Here is a 6,070-nt window from a genome sequence, read left to right as displayed (position 1 = left end):
GGTCCTTCTATGGTGGTGCAAATGGCATTCTTTCATTCTTTTGCATGGTTGTGTACATGGACCACTTGATCTTTTCCCCCTGTTCTGTTGATGGACATTTTGGTTTCCTCGAAGTCTTGGCTATGGTAAATTCTGCTGCAGTGCAGTATTGCCAGCCTGTGTCTTTTTGATTCTGCTCTGCTTGGGGGATAGGCCCATCAAAGGGCCTACAAGATCACATGGTACCTCTATATTTATGTTTAAACGCACCTCCATTCTGTTCTCACTGCTGGCTCTTACCAGTTAACATCCCCCCAGCAGCTAGAGGGTACACAGTTCTCTGAAACTCCTTCGGCATTTTTTCTTTGTAAACTTTTTGCTGATGATCATTCTGAGGGCTGTGAGGTGAACATTTCTGTAGATTGGATTTTCATGGCTTTATTAATTCCTGATGTTGAGCATTTTTCCATGCCATTATTATTAAAATTAATTAATTAATTTATTGATTGATTTTTGGCTGTGTTGGGTCTTCGTTTCTGTGCGAGGGCTTTCTCTAGTTGTGGCAAGCGGGGGCCACTGTTCATCGTGGCGCGCGGGCCTCTCACTATCGCGGCCTCTCTTGTTGCAGAGCACAGGCTCCAGACGCGCAGACTCAGTAGTTGTGGCTCATGGTCCTAGCTGCTCCGCGGCATGTGGGATCTTCCCAGACCAGGACTCGAACCCGTGTCCCCTATATTAGCAGACAAATTCTCCACCACTGTGCCACCAGGGAAGCCCTCCTTGCCATTTTTTTTATAAAAAAGAAAAAAAAAAGACAAATTGTTTGTAAAATATGCCTGTTGAAATTGTCTTCTTGAAATGTTGACGTCTTTTCAATTTTCTGATCGATTGACGACCCCAGGATTTTTTTGAGGGTAGGTGTCATTTATAGGCCTGCAATGATTGTGAATATTAAGTGCCAAGTAGCGCAGGGTTTAATGCTGCTGTTGTGTGAAACGGCCACAAGGCGGCAGCATTTCTCCTCACCAAATCTGGCTTCCAGGGCAACATAGCCATAATGGAAGTTATGCTGTAGGTTGTAAATTAGAATGGAATGTGACAGGAAAATCCCCCATGAGTTTATGTCTCATTACTTCTTGTTTGTTTTTTCAATTTTATTTTTTATCACAGCAAATTTGATTATAATGTTTTGTTGGTTCTAGGTGTGCAAGATTTGGTTCTGTAAACACACATACATATATCTATTGTTCTTCTGATCCTTTTCCCATGAAGGTTATGACACAATGCTGAGTCGTGTTCTCTTGGTATGCCATAGGTCTTGGGTGATTATATATTTCACATGTGTTTGTATATCTCTGTTTACCCCAATGTCGTGATGTTTCCAATCCTCACACCTTTCCATCTGGTGAACCATAAGTTTGTTTAATGAATCTGTGATTGCCTTTCTCTGTGGAAATATCTTCATTGGTACCAATTTTTAGGTAACACCTATAAGTGATATCATACCATATGTATCTTTCACTTTCTCTCTTACTACCAGTTGCGTGATTACCTCTAGGTGCAGCATCTAGGGTGCTGCAAATGGCATTGTTTCATTTTTTTGCCTTGGCTAATATTCCATCTCTACTCAAACCAGTTCTTCTTTATCCACTCATGTGTTCATGATCTTTACGCTTGCTTCCATGTCTTGGCTATTGTAATACTCCTGCAGTGCAGATCTGCCTGCCTGTGTCTTTCCAATTTGGTCTTTTTAGGTTATAGACCCTGAGACGGGCCTGCTGGATCATAGAGTAGCTCAATGTTTACCCTTTAAAGGCACCTCCGTTGTGTTCCCATCAGGGGCTCTCACCAGGTTACGTGCCACTTCAACTTAGGGTATGCATTGCTCCACAACCCCTTCAGCATTGATTATTTGTAGTTTCTTGCTGATGGTTATTCTGAGTGGTGTGAGCTGATACCTGTTTCTGGATGGATTTGCATATGTCTCATAATCCCATGAAATTGAGCTTTCAGGAATGTCCTTTTATTTTTCAAACTGTGAGTACAGCTTACTTCTTCAAATGGGTTTCTTGAAGTATGTGCCACATTTTGAAACTTTTTGGCCTTTACCTTCATCCAGTCATTTTGAGGGCAGGTTTCCTTTACAGCCCTGCAGTCCTTGTTCATACGAAGTGAACATTAGCACAGATTTCAAAGCTGTTGTTGCAGGTAACGGCCAGGGGGCAGCAGCATTTCTACGTCCCCCAATCTGGTACCAAGTGAAACAGACCTTCCTGCCAGTGATGTTCCTCAGTTATAAATTAGAGTGGAGTGTGCCCCGATAAACACCCCAAAACTTATGTCTTCTTGCTTATGTTTTTTTACATCTAATTTATATTTTTATTGGAGTATTATTCCACTGTGTGTATGGACCACTTCTTCTTTGTGCATTCCTCTGTTGATGGACATGTTCGTTGCTTCTAAGTTTTGACTGTGCTAAATGTTGCTGGAGTGCATGATTGCCAGCCTGTGACTTGTGGATTCTCATTTTCTCAGGTGATAGTCCCAGCAGTGGGTATGCTTGATTGACTGGCAGCTCAATGTTTTACCTTTTCAAAGCACCTCCATTGTGTTTTCATTAGTGACTCTTACCACGTCCCACTTAGCACTGAGGGTACTCGTTTCTCCACAGCCCCTTCAGCATTCATTGTTGGCAGAATTCTTGCTCATGGCCATTTTGACTGGTGTGAGCTGGTAGGTTTTTGTAATTTGGATTTGCATGTTTTTATTAATTCCTAATGTTCAGCATTTTCCATACCTTTATCTTTTTTATTCAACATAAAAGGAAAAAAGTGGGAGTACAATATACCTCTTGAAATTGTCTTCTCGGAAGCTTGTCCTCTTTGGAATTTCTTGGTCGATTTTCGACCCCAGGATTTTTTTTTGAGGGGAGGTGTCATTTACAGGCCTGCAATGATTATGAATATTTAGGGACCATTAGCACTGGGTTTAAAGCTGCTGTTGTGGGAAACGGCCACAAGGCGGCAGCATTTCTCCATTCCTAAATGTGGTTACTAGGGCAGCAGAGTCTCTCTGGAAGTCATGTTCCTAGGTTGTAAATTAGAATGGAATGTGCCAGGAGAAAAACCCCATGAGTTTATGTCTCATTCCTTCTTGTTCGTTGTTTTAATTTTTTTTAATCGGGGTAATGATTAGAATATGGTTTGTCCTAGGTGTACACAGTCTGGTTCATTTGTACATTATATATGTCTATTCATGTACAGAAGCTCTTCCCATGTAAATTATTAGAGAGTGTTCCGTAGGCCTCCCTTGCTATATGGTCGTCCTTTTTGTTATATGTATTCAATAGGTATTTGTATACGTATGGTAACCCTAATCTTAATTTATCCATTCCCCCCACCTTTCCTTTTAGATGAGCATAGTTTGTTTTCTAAGTTGGTGCGTGTCTTTCTCTGTGGAAGTGTGATCATTTGTGTCAGTTGTTAGATAACACCTATAAGTGATATCATAGGATATATGTCTTTTGCTTTCCGACTTCCCTCATATTCTGGGAGTATCTCTAGGCTCATCTATGATGCCACAAAGAACAGTGTGTCATTGTTTTCCATGTCTAATATTCCACTGATTACATGGACCACATTTTCTTTATCCTTTCACCTGTTGATGCACATTTTGGTGGATTCCATGGCTTGGCTATTGTGAATATGGCTGAAGTGCCACTGTCGCAGCCTGTGTCTTCTCGATTCTGGTCTTCTCAGGTGAGAGGCCCAACGGTGGGCCTGCTGGACCAAACGGTAGCTCAATGTTTACTTTTACATGCAGCTCCTTTCTGTTCTCACTATTGGCTCTTACCACTTTACATCTCACCAGAAGCTAGAGGGTATACAGTTCTCTAAAACCGCCTCAGCACTTATTGTTCGTAGACTTTTAGCTGATGGTCAGTGGACTGGTGTGAGTTGAAACCATTTTGTATATTAGATTTGCAGGAGTCTAATAATTCCTAACGTTGAGACTTTATCCATTTTCCTTTTGTTAAGAAAAGAGTGGATAAAATTTACCTCTTCATACTATCTTCTTGAAAAAAATTGCCTGTTTTGAATTACTTGTCCATTCCCTAGCTCAGGATATTTGTGGAGGGCATGTATCCTTTACAGCCCTGAGTCGTTGTGAATGTTAAGTGACCATCAGCTGTGGGCTTAGAGCCCCTCTTGCTTGAAACGACCACAAGGCGGCAGCATTTCTACATTTCCAACTCTGGGTTTTTGGGCAACAAAGCCTCCCTGGAAATCATGTAAGTAGGCTGAAAATTAGAGTGGAATGCGCCAGGGCAAGTCCCCAAGAGCTTATGTGTCCTTACTTCCTGTTTGTTTTTTAAATTTAACTTTTATTTATTATCAGAGCCAATTTGATACAAATGTTGTGCTTGTTCTAGGTGTACAGAACCGGGTATAATACGTCTATGGATCCATCTATTCTTCTTTGGATCCTTTCCCATGTAGGTTATTACAGAGTGGTGAATAGACCTCACTTGGTATTCCATAGGTATTTTCTGATTATATATTTCATATGTATTAGTACATGTCTCTTAACCCCCATATCCTAATTCATAAATTCCTTACATCTTTCCATTTCATTAAACATAATTTGTTTTGTTAATCCATGCATGTCCTTCTCTTGGAAATAAGTTCATGGATATCAATTTTTAGGTAACATCTAGAAGCGATGTCATAGGATATCTCCCCATATCCTAATGCATCCATTCCTTACACCTTTCCATTTCGTAAATAATTTTGTTTCCTTAACCCATGCGTGTCCTTCTCTTGGAAATAAGTTCATGGGTATCAATTTTTAGGTAACACCTAAAAGTGATGTCATAGGATATCTGTCTTTCTGTTTTGTTCTTCCTTCAAGTTGGCTGATGATCTTTAGGTCCTTCTATGGTGGTGCAAATGGCATTCTTTCATTCTTTTGCATGGTTGTGTACATGGACCACTTGATCTTTTCCCCCTGTTCTGTTGATGGACATTTTGGTTTCCTCGAAGTCTTGGCTATGGTAAATTCTGCTGCAGTGCAGTATTGCCAGCCTGTGTCTTTTTGATTCTGCTCTGCTTGGGGGATAGGCCCATCAAAGGGCCTACAAGATCACATGGTACCTCTATATTTATGTTTAAACGCACCTCCATTCTGTTCTCACTGCTGGCTCTTACCAGTTAACATCCCCCCAGCAGCTAGAGGGTACACAGTTCTCTGAAACTCCTTCGGCATTTTTTCTTTGTAAACTTTTTGCTGATGATCATTCTGAGGGCTGTGAGGTGAACATTTCTGTAGATTGGATTTTCATGGCTTTATTAATTCCTGATGTTGAGCATTTTTCCATGCCATTATTATTAAAATTAATTAATTAATTTATTGATTGATTTTTGGCTGTGTTGGGTCTTCGTTTCTGTGCGAGGGCTTTCTCTAGTTGTGGCAAGCGGGGGCCACTGTTCATCGTGGCGCGCGGGCCTCTCACTATCGCGGCCTCTCTTGTTGCAGAGCACAGGCTCCAGACGCGCAGACTCAGTAGTTGTGGCTCATGGTCCTAGCTGCTCCGCGGCATGTGGGATCTTCCAAGACCAGGACTCGAACCCGTGTCCCCTATATTAGCAGACAAATTCTCCACCACTGTGCCACCAGGGAAGCCCTCCTTGCCATTTTTTTTATAAAAAAGAAAAAAAAAAGACAAATTGTTTGTAAAATATGCCTGTTGAAATTGTCTTCTTGAAATGTTGACGTCTTTTCAATTTTCTGATCGATTGACGACCCCAGGATTTTTTTGAGGGTAGGTGTCATTTATAGGCCTGCAATGATTGTGAATATTAAGTGCCAAGTAGCGCAGGGTTTAATGCTGCTGTTGTGTGAAACGGCCACAAGGCGGCAGCATTTCTCCTCACCAAATCTGGCTTCCAGGGCAACATAGCCATAATGGAAGTTATGCTGTAGGTTGTAAATTAGAATGGAATGTGACAGGAAAATCCCCCATGAGTTTATGTCTCATTACTTCTTGTTTGTTTTTTCAATTTTATTTTTTATCACAGCAAATTTGATTATA

Source organism: Kogia breviceps, chromosome 11, assembly GCF_026419965.1.
Source record: "Kogia breviceps isolate mKogBre1 chromosome 11, mKogBre1 haplotype 1, whole genome shotgun sequence".
Taxonomy (NCBI): Eukaryota; Metazoa; Chordata; class Mammalia; order Artiodactyla; family Physeteridae; genus Kogia; species Kogia breviceps.
This window is presented reverse-complemented; position numbering follows the sequence as displayed.